Source organism: Dermacentor albipictus, unplaced genomic scaffold (assembly GCF_038994185.2).
Source record: "Dermacentor albipictus isolate Rhodes 1998 colony unplaced genomic scaffold, USDA_Dalb.pri_finalv2 scaffold_17, whole genome shotgun sequence".
NCBI lineage: Eukaryota > Metazoa > Arthropoda > Arachnida > Ixodida > Ixodidae > Dermacentor > Dermacentor albipictus.
The window spans coordinates 6,736,224-6,747,795 of NW_027225571.1; the positions used below are offsets into that span (position 1 = coordinate 6,736,224).

At 44.6% G+C, this 11,572-nt stretch overlaps 1 long non-coding RNA gene across 1 annotated transcript; it reads left to right on the plus strand.

Moving 5' to 3' along the window:
* The first annotated feature begins 9,486 nt into the window (after positions 1 to 9,486).
* On the plus strand, positions 9,487 to 11,115 carry LOC139051993 (uncharacterized). Its single transcript, XR_011509647.1, has 2 exons — positions 9,487 to 9,917; positions 10,663 to 11,115. It is a non-coding gene; the product is annotated as an uncharacterized lncRNA (long non-coding RNA).
* Positions 11,116 to 11,572: the final 457 nt, after the last annotated feature.

The window sequence follows — 11,572 nt, forward strand, 5'->3', positions numbered from 1 at the left end:
CCTTTTTTCGCGCGCGGCAAATACGGGAATGTCTCAAACGACGCGCCTAATTGCCATCGATGAAGACGGTAGGCCTCGCTCGCTGGCCGTGGGTGTCGCCGGTTACGAAGAAGCTTCTGCTAGGAAGTGAACGCATAGCTTTTTGCTAGCTCTTTAACTCATGCATCAATATTAAAAGGCTAAATAAGAAATACATTTGGCTATCTGTACACCGTCGGCAGAAAAGAGCAAACCAGCCGAACTCTGTCGCCCGGTGGTCGCTCCGCGCTGCCCGTCGGTCGCACCAACTGCCCTCGAATGGTGTGTTTCGATCACTTCAGTGGCGCAGTACTAGGCTCTGATTGTCATATGAGGCGCACTTTCGACATCACTTTATAATATTTAGTATAATAACATGTCAGCGACAACTGAGTGACACCACGGCGCGTTCGCAAGCGCTGTCCGTCCTCGTCCATCTTGAACTTTCCCTATTCCGGCAACATGCTGCTGCGTTTAAGGGTGTCTCGAAGCTTGCAGGCCGATATAACCTCGTAGCGCTGGCATGTGACAATTCAGCAGCAGCAAATAGCGCGATGACAACCGGCTCTGCGAGGAGCGAGCAAGTTGTGTGCTGTGGTGGCATCTCCGGCCGTCGCTTATCCATGCTGCTTTCCTCGCCGGATAGCTCTTCTCGGACGGAAACCGAAATAAACTCGTGCTCCGTTTGCTAGTGAAACACTTTGTGCACAATGCGTAACACAACGAGCCGTCCTTTTCACGAAAATACCGCGATCAAAACCACCACAAACCGTCGTCTCAAGGCGCGCTATTGGCCTCGAGATCGAACAGTCGGCTCCTAGCGGCGAGGTGACGAAGCTCCTAAGTGTGGATGCCGGTTCCCCGTCGCCGCTCCAGCCGCAGTGTGCACCGATCGTAGTTCGCGAAATCACGATGGATGTTGACGAAGACGGTTTGTTCGATGGTTAGTAACCTCTCAACCTGTTATTCTTTCATTTTTGTAACGGAAATTCGTAAAGTAAATCGCTGTACGTTTTTAGTGTACTGATGCGAAAAGCATTTGCTTAACGCGACCACACAATGTGCGCTCGTCGCCTTTCAACGTGTTGTCAGGTTAACATGCGTTCTTTTTCCGTTTTACAACACCCTTGCCTCTAAGCACAATTCTCAACCATGTTAGGGACGCTGTCAGGTGTCTCGTCGAAGGCGACCAAGTCGTTGCGGCGGGCCACATCATTGAGTGTAGTGCCGTCGCTTCCACCTGCTGCTCTGACGGTCCTGTGCACGTTATCGTATTCATGCTGCAGTCGTCCGCGCTTCGTAAAGACCCACACAGAGTCGACCTGAATTTGACCGACGAGACAAAAATAGCAGAATTGAACTGCACATGCCCTGCAGGGTAAAGCATTGCCTCAAGTTGTTCTGATGTAGTTGGTCGCGGCGCGTATCGCGATTTGTTTACATTACATCACACTAAGCTGACTCGCTGATTTGCGATGTGTTTACGTTATGCGATAAATTTAGAGAACTTATGTTGCTTTATCAATTTTTGTTTTTAGCCAGACCGACGAAATCGCGAGTTAGTTTAAGAGTGTTACTACCATTGTAAAATGTTTTCGAGTCGCTTTATAACCAGTTGCAACCGTTACACGAAGCTCAAATAAAGCATGCAACGTATAATTTATGTTGTATCATAATCATTAGATCCCTTTAATTACTTTCGCATGCAGGCACTTGAATTTGCAGTGGTGCTTGAATGCAGTGCATCGGGCTTCAATTTTTTCCGCCCCCTTATAAAAGAGAGAAAAAAATATATCAATATGAGCAGTAGCAATAAATTCGCTCGCGCATGTTCGTTCATCGCTTAATGGACCATCCGCTGTTGGCTCGCGAAACGACACTGTTTAATCTGTACGAGATCATGCGTACACACTTGCCGTGTTTCGGTGCTCGTATTTACACTTCTGAACACAAAGAACAGTTCCCGTGGCTGAGGAAAGACAACGGAAAACGTGACAACTAGTCACGCTCGGTGACGGTCGTTGAAACGGACTCGCAGCTGAGCGCGAACCTTGAATTCACTGCGCAGGCGGCGCATGAAGTTTATAAAATAAATTGCATGCGTGGACACACGGTTAATTTACTTGCGGAAGTATATAAAAGCACAGGCAACTCATTACTGGCATCCCAGGCCACGCCAACAGGAACTTTCGCGGACGGCAACGATCTTCACACGCACAGCAACCACACAGCAACTACGCATGCAGCAAACATTAATGCCCAGATTGCCGATTAGGATTCCCACACGTGATATCATATTGGACTACTCGCCATCCTTTTTCGTCAGCGAACGCTTGAACGCACCATCGTCGAAGTGCTTACTGCACACCATCGCATACTTGGAAGGCGCCTTGCCGTTCCGAAGCCTGACGAGCCATTCTCGGCGACGTGCCGCGTCAACGGGATAGCAGTGAAAGCTTATCCCTGGCTCCGTGCAATATTTGCTGCATTGTGGAACCGAACAAAATCTCACGATGGTATATGAAGCGTTTTTTGCGGGCACGGAGCACAGAATCGCGAAATGAAAACAGTAGCTCCCTAGACTTCCACACACCGCACGGGCGACGTATCCACACTACCGGGGCGACGGTGCTGCCACCTATAGGTCGATCTCGCGGCCAATAGCTGCGTTGGTTGTTCGTCTGCTCCTCGTACCTAACCATGTAGAGGGCGCTCGTGACAGCCGTGTTCGCGCATGCGCAACAGTATTTTTGCAAACCGTCCATTCTCACTCCGCATTTAGATATCTAATCCAGCTTAGGGATAACGAGGAGACTGGTGTACTTCCAACGCCACGAAGGACATGTCTCACAGATGCGCCGGGTACTGTAAATTATTTTTAATTTTTTTTGCAAGTTTCGACAGTTGGTGAAATATTGTAGCATCACTTTGTCGTCATTCCTTAACGTGAGTATTGATGTAACATGTTTTAACGACTCAACATCCACTGTGGTGGCGCAATCTCTAATAAACCGCCATGTTCAATTCAATTGTGAAAACCGCAACCTGCAATGCACACTGACACCGGTGCCATCTTCCGTACATCTTGTCCTTTCGTGTGTCGTACACTGTGCACCAAGTACGACCACACAGAATGGTTTTGCTTTTCGACGCCACCAGACTCCATGTCAACCTGCCCATTTCCTACAAGAAACTGACTTAGTTTTCCTGTCTCTCAAGCATTTTTTTTCTTTCGGAGGGGCGAAATTTTACTATTCTTGTTATCCTGTGATTTATTATGTTACTCTAATTGGTGCCACAAGCCCGTTTTCTTGTTTTGTTTTTTTCTTCTGCTCCTTCATGGCTGTTCTCTTTCTACGGGGACACTCGATAATTTGCCGTTGTTTTGTTTGAGTCCATGCGGTCTATCATCTTCCTTCACGTTTTCCTTCACTTATCGCTCCCTTATCGATCCCTTCGAAGGATCGACCAAGATGCGGATGGTGTTAAGGGAATTTGAAATTTCTCGTAAAACACGTAAAGATTCACATGATGAAATGAATAAAATAGCATATGGATGGAGAATTCAATAATTTCCCCGAAACAAGTACAATCTTCCCGTAAACTTTTTTTTTCTGAATTCTTGTTATATGCCGACTTCGTAAAGAGTAGGCAGGCGTACGGCGCCTCTAGGCGGCTGTGGCCAGCCTGCTTCCGCAAGCTTTCCATCTGTGTGAATGTATATGTGTTCCCACACCGAATAATAATAATAATAATAATAATAATAATAATAATAATAATAATAATAATAATAATAATATTTATTGTTGCCATCTTACAATAATCGTACATCAGAAGGCAGGCCCGTCAAAGCCAACGAAGTGGCTTGCGTGACTTGGCCCGGCATGTCGGCAAACAAAGTCAAAATGGCAACATGTACAGAAATGACAAGCTCGTGAAGTTCATCACACAAAATGAAACAGAAAATCAGCTGAAATCAGTGACAAAAGAAATACAAGAAAAGAGAAATGCAGTATTATACATATCTTACAGTGCCTTCAACATTTTTTTCAAGTTTCGTTTCGAAGTTGCAGTAAATATATGATCAGGAAGATCATTGAATATTCTTGGGACATAAGCATACCTACTAGCCTTACCAAATCTTGTGTTGCAGTGCGGTACTACAAAACGCAATGTTTTCCGCAGTGCACGGGGAGCAACATATTCTTGTTTGAAATCAGGGTTCCAAAAATGTCTCACCACAACCGTTTGAGTGAACAAAGTTTGAAATGACGGAAGACCCAGATGTATAAATAAGTTCACATTGTCGGCCGAGGAAGAGTTATAAACAATGGACTTCAACATATTTTTTAGAATACTGTCAATTCGACAAAGCCATCGAGATGAGCAAAACCCGAACAGTGTAATGCCATAACGTAACACACTGTATGCTAAGGCGTGCATGATAGTGATTTTTACAGGCATCGGAACAATGGATTTAATATTAAAAAGCAGCGAGGAAACACTTCTGAGCCTGCCGCAAAGATACGTCATGTGATCATTCCATGAGAGGTCACTGTCAAAGAAAACACCAAGGTATTTAATGGAGTTAACATATTCTACAGGGGCACACTGACACGATTGGCAAGTACGACAGTGTAGAAACAAGGGTAAATTTGTAACCGTTGCTTTAAGTGGATTTCTAAAACATAACAGTTTTGTTTTTTCTTTGTTTATTGACAAACAGTTGTTAGCAAACCAGGTCACTGCGTCGTACACACTCTCTTGAAGTAATGCAATTGCTTTTGAGTAACAGATATGTTTAGTTAAAAGGACAGTGTCATCTGCGTACTGAAATATCATACACTTCGAAACAGCTGAAGAAAAGTCATTTATAAATATGTTAAAGAGAAGAGGAGACAATATAGAGCCCTGAGGCACTCCAGCTTTCAAGGGTAGTTTGTTATTTATGAATAACTCGTTGTCTAAAGATATCACCTGCGAGCGGCCGGACAAATAGTTTTTTAGGAACTGGTAAAATGGACCCCTGAAGCCGAGCAGGTATAGTTTTTCAAGCAGGAGTTCGTGGTTCACAGTATCAAAGGCTTTAGAAGTATCGAGAAACAACGCGCATGCAAACATGTTTTGTTCTAAAGCTGTGTTCAATTCATCGGAAAATTCCTCGAGCAGAGCAATGGTGCCCCGTCCCGCGACAAAGCCGAACTGACGACTCGATATAACTGAAAACTTATCTAGAAATGACGTCATAGTTTCTAAGAGAAATTTTTCTATTATTTGTGACATGATAGGCAAGATTGAAATAGGTCGGTAACTGTCCACAATACCTTTCTTTCCTCCTTTAAATAATGGAGATACAATAGCCGTTTTTAATTCCGCCGGCATTGTAGCCGTCTCTAGGAATCCATTAAGTATGACAAGAAGAATACGCGATAGTGCGTTGAAGTTTCGTTGGAGCAAAGATGCCGATATACCGTCTATACCAGCTGGCTTATGTCGCCTAAACCCAGCAACTATTCTTGCGAGTGTGTCGAATGTTATCGTTGGTAAGAACGCGGAAGCCGATAAGATTTTTTCTTTTCCAGAGCGGCCAGCTGGCACCATTGAAGTTGCTCCCGAAGCGCGCGCGAAATGTTGATTAAAGATTGCGGCTGTCTGTGCAAGATCACATGGGAAAGTGTCAGCTAGCTTTGAATTATTAGTGTCTTTCGCGCGTAGGTGATTTATCAGTGACCACGTCTTTGCCGGATTTCGAACGGATAATTGAAACTGACGTTGAAAGTAGCGGCGTTTTGCGCATCGTATAAGGGCGACGACTTTATTCCTTGCGCTTCTGTAGCTAGCGCGAAGCTCAGCATTGTTAGGAGTTCGTTTAAGGCGTTTCCACAGCAAGTCTCGGTAGGCGATTGCATTCATTATATCCACGGTAAGCCAGTTATGATTTCTTCTCTGTTTAGTTAGAACAACTCGAGTGCAGGCTTCTTGAAAGCTGCGTATTTTCGAACTGAATTGTTCATAAATAAACACTGGCACTCCGGAAACAATCAGTGAAGACCAGTCGAACCTGCCAATCATTTCATCCAATTTGCGTTGATCAACAACGATAACGCGCGTCCGCCTATCTGAGCTATTTACTTTCCAACGTTGAGGTGTGTTAAAAAGACGCCTCAAGCTGAAACGACAGACAGTGAAATAGTGGTCTGCTAAGCGTTGCGTAATCACGCATGAATGCAGATCATGATTAGGCGCCCGTGCGGCGATGTGGTCTAAACAAGAATGCGTTATTCGGCCATTCACAATTTCTTCACGTGTGAAGGTGGTGACCATGCTTTCGAGGCCAAAAGCAGAAAGGGCAGATAAATAGTCTGACACTTGAGCTTTACCTGGGCATAATACGTCAATATTTAAATCACCGGTGAGGCAAAACACCTCCTCATAACTGAAACGCTTCAAAACAGTCTCTAATTCTATTATAAAGCGACTAACGCTGTTTGCAGGAGGCCGATAGATCGCTAACAAAGTAAGAGTGGTCTGAAGAAAGCTTACATTTAAACACAGGCATTCAGCATGAGCCAGATCTACATCAATGCATGATACTGTGTACTTTTCATTCACAAAAACTGCAATTCCACCCCCTCGACGGTGTAAACGAGTGATAAATTTTTCACTATAACCTTTTATGGCAAAAAATTGTGTGCTTGATTCGGGAATATTTATTTCGGTTAGCACAAATACATCTACAAAATTTCTGGCATCTTCTGCAATATGTTTAAACTCGTCCCAGTATTTACGTAGACTGCGAATATTTATATTGACCAAAGTAAAGTCTGATTCGGAATTCGGACCGAAGCTGTCCTTAAAAGCTCGAAAGCTCGGAAAATCAAGCAAAACAGACGGATACATATTCATTGGATTTTTTCAACATCCATTTCATTGGTAATGCGAATGAGTGGAGAGACTTCGTCCTTCTTAGCGAAGATTTTGCCTGCTCTCACCCACACGAACTTGTACTTGTGTAGCTTGCCCGCGGCCCGGGCAAGCCAGAACAGATGCCGATTTGCCTTGGTTAGATTGTCATTAAAGTAGAGCTTCGGAAGTACTTTGGATTCACAGAGCTGTCGAAGCTTTCCACGAGCCCTCATCCAGTTTTCTTTCATGTTTACCGTTGAGAAACGAACCAAGACTGTAGGGACAGTGTCTGTTTTGCCAGAAAGTCGGTGGACAGCAACGACGTCAGTATCCACAGAAAATTCGGGTAAATCAATTTTATCAGCCAGATCATGCAGTATTTTTTTCAAGTCTTCCTTATCAGCAACTGGCATGCCACGAATTTCCAAATTTGCCTTTCTGCTGTGCTGTTCAGATTCATTTTGATCGTGCTGCAATCGTTGCAAAATCTCAGCCTGAACACGGACAGTCTCATTTAACTTCTGAATTTCTCTGTCTCTGGTCCTGGCTGCTTCTTCAGACAACTTGAGCTGTTCACGTGTAGTCTCGTACTGCTTTGACAAGAAAGTGACGGCGTCTTCAAGGTCAGAGACGGTCTTCGACAGATTTAAGAATTCGGCTTTCAGAAACAAGAGCGAGTCAACCTTAGAATGCAGTGCCGGTAGTACTTCTAAGCTTTTTTTTACGTCCTTGATTTCCGCAACAAGAGCTAAAATAGCGTCGTTGTTGCCTGCCGCCTGCGCTGAATCCGACTGGGATGAAGAAGGTTGCTTTTTGTTCGCTCTGCAGGTCTTGCATACCCAACCCTCACGTTTCGCCAGTCCCATAGTGTTAAAGGTATTAGGGGCAATACCCGAGCAAGTCTGTCCGAGATGATATGAATATTTGCATTCACAACACGCCATAATACGCCCATCACTAGGCAGACTTTTTTGACAGGCAATACAAAGGCTGTCTTCGGACATCGCAACACGTTATAAGAGCAACGCTTGGCAGTCGGCAGCACTTCACATACAATGGGAAGCAAAAGATTACAAAGGAAAATATACCTGTGGAAGTACAGGCGATCAGTTTAACAGGCCACTGTATCGCTGCCGACTGCGAAGCGGTCTGGGTTGAGTGGGCGTTTTATGCTGAAACGCCGGGTCAGCGTTGCCAGAAGAGCAGAATCCAGGCGATGAAATCAGCCGAGCAGTGTCGGTAGGCGTCGATGGGCGTACTTCTGCCAATCCAGCGGGAAAACCTTCAGCAGGCCAGGTGATCTGTGGAAGTACAGGCGATCAGTTTAACAGGCCACTGTATCGCTGCCGACTGCGAAGCGGTCTGGGTTGAGTGGGCGTTTTATGCTGAAACGCCGGGTCAGCGTTGCCAGAAGAGCAGGATCCAGGCGATGAAATCAGCCGAGCAGTGTCGGTAGGCGTCGATGGGCGTACTTCTGCCAATCCAGCGGGAAAACCTTCAGCAGGCCAGGTGATCTGTGGAAGTACAGGCGATCAGTTTAACAGGCCACTGTATCGCTGCCGTATAATATAATAATAATAATAATAATAATAATAATAATAATAATAATAATAATAATAATAATAATATAATAATAATAATAATAATAATAATAATAATAATAATAATAATAATAATAATAATAATAATAATAATGTTTATACCCACACAATATACAAAACAACACAAGCAGGCCGGTCTAACCCTTGGTTGGCTTGTAGGACCGTGCCAATGAATATGATAGACAAGGCAAAAAAAAATGTACATAAATTGATGAGACAGGGAAAAAAAGAAAAAAAAGAAAACGAATGGCAAAAAATTGAAAAGAACAAGATAACATTTGGTTATCTACATATAACAAAAGTTGAAGTGAATAATAATAATAATAATAATATGTGACCATATTCGCACGCCTGCGAACCTGTGCTCGCGGTTCGTTGAGGACCTGTGAGTGGCACACCTCTTGTTTATCGCGTAGGAGGCCAACGCGCGTGCAAAAGTCGTCGCGCGATCAACCTTACCAGTGGGGCCAGTAGACCAAATAAGCCTTGCTCGGACACCTGGCGTCACGAGACACCGCGGTTCTCTTGTACGACTTTGCGCGTACAAGAGGTAAATATTGCGACGCAAAAAAAAAATATGTACAAGAGGTTAATTTTACTGTAGCTGCTTTAAGAAGTGTTTGAGCGTGCTTTTTTGATGTCACGGTAAAAATTTCTTTTGGCAATTTGTTAAATATGTCAGGCACATAAGCACAGCGTCTGGCCGCGCCATACCTTGTGGCTGAACGCGGAACTACATAACGGACATGTTTTCTAAGCTAATAATAATAATAATAATAATAATAATAATAATAATAATAATAATAATAATAATAATAATAATAATAATAATAATAATAATAATAATAATAATAATAACTACAATAATCCCCTGTAGTCTTCAGAAGATATTTCCTCGAATGCGTTCTATGCGCGTGAGTGGAAGAAAAAGAAGAATGCAGCCTGTCTCGTGCATTGGGCACGCGCCTCCGTTCTTTGGCAGCAACTAGACGCCATCGTCTCACCGTGCTTCATCTGAATAATCCGGCGACGTTTCTAGGATGCGACCAGCGGGAACTCCTTTTCCGTCGAGGTATACTCTTGCGACGCCTCCTGCCAATCATGATGCAACGGCCGCAATCCGATGCCACTACTTTGCACCAGGATGCAAAGACGGCTGGCCACGGATTTCGCCCCGCCGCTCAACAAGACGACGGCTGTGGCCGAGCTCAGGGATCAGCGACAGTGCCCGCGCACGGCGGCCCTCGGTCTCAACCTTCTCTTGGGTGGACGAAACGCGGCATGGATCTCGGGACCTTTCCTTCTGGCGGCTGCCACGTGTCGCCGTTCCATTGTTCCCGAGACCCCTACCCGCGCGTCTTTGTCAACGGAACAGCAAACAGGAGAATATTCGTACGTTTTCTATCAGCGAAAGCCTAACATTTCTGAGAGAGATAGTTTAAAAGTATCCTTCATGCAATGCTTTGGAGAGATGTCGCCTTCATCTAGGTGGCACCGTGCACCAAGGCCCGTGGCAATCGTTGCGCGAAGCAATTTTAGGGCTATATCGAATACTCCTTCGCGTGTAGCGCTAATCCCAATAGAAACGTGCATGTCCATTTTACAGTGGGTGCGCAAGGTCCTTTAACCTGTTCAGCGGGCATGTCGAAACTTGCTCAAATTGTTTTTCATGCGCGGCAGATCGCCAAACAAAAAGGGAACAGAAGCGCAACTGCACTCACCTCGTGTGGACGTGTTCTCATTGTGGCAGCCTTGCTTTATTGACTGTAATTAGCAGCGGAAAGAAGCAGATGCCTTTTGTTTGTAACTGGTTGTTTGGCACTGGCAGGTTGTTTCTGCTTCGTAAAACGTGGACAATCCCGGTTGGGTGACATTTGCTCTTGTCAACACTTGTAGTTTAAGGACAATTTTTTTCTATAAGTGCCTCGGGACAAATGAATGCTATTCGATTAGCCTTTAAATAAAAGATTAATTAATTTGTTTGATGTTTCGTTACTTACTTTTTATTTGAGCGTTCAGTATAGAAATTAATTATGGGAAAGAGAAATATTATACAAAAGAACGAACTAACTGCGAAGAACTATCTAGCAGCAGTGACGAAGATGTTCTGATTCAGTGCAAAATCTCAATTTTTCAGCGGAAATCACACGAGAAGAGATCTCCCAAGTCATGTTGGTCGTGGATCGGGAGACGCAGCAACGGCGTCGCTTCTCGCTCCAGCTTCAGCAGCCAAGACGTTGACCCACAGGAGGTGGAACGAGCTCGCAGCTGGCACGGCGTGTCATCCCAGGCGATCTTTACACCAGCCCCGTGTTCTGGAAGACTCCGCCCACCGCCTGACCATCGCAGGAGCACCGCGCAGTCCCAGCCCCTGTGCCACCAGTGGAGTTCGGCGCGGGGGCGACGAATTTTTCCAATGGCGCGCCTCGAGAAAGTTCGACGGATGACGCAACTCACTATTGGAGCGGACATTTCCGAGTAGAATATTTCCGTAGGGATTTGCTGGAACTCGTGGGGACCTTTTACCTAATTACTGCGAGATTTTTCGTTTTTTTTTCTGTTTGTAAAAAATATATTGTCACCTATGCGATGTTTGTAGTTGGCCTGAATATTTACTTTTTTGGGGGGAATCCTTAATGCATTGTCGGAATTTGCGGATTCCTTGTTATGATAACAGACATGCGCTGGCATATCTCGACTTCATATATGCCTAGCTCACAATGAAAAAAGCCATTAAAAGGAGAAGAGGGGACACATGAACCGCTGTGAACTTTGTCTCCTCTTCACTCCGTATTGTCGTCCTTGTTTATCGTCCGTTACGTACGGGAAGTCAAGATGTAATAACTTGCTGATATTGCTATACCCTTGAGTTTGTTTACTCTTTACCTGATTGTAGCTATACCATGCGACTTGATAGTTTCTGCCTTTATCTAGTGTTTAGTTTCAGTTAGGACGTCTCACATCTAGCTCACTTCAGTAAATAGCGCAGGCTGTACACTTTTAAGATGATCAGTCAGATGGTCAGTCAGCCTGCAATGTTTTCTGAA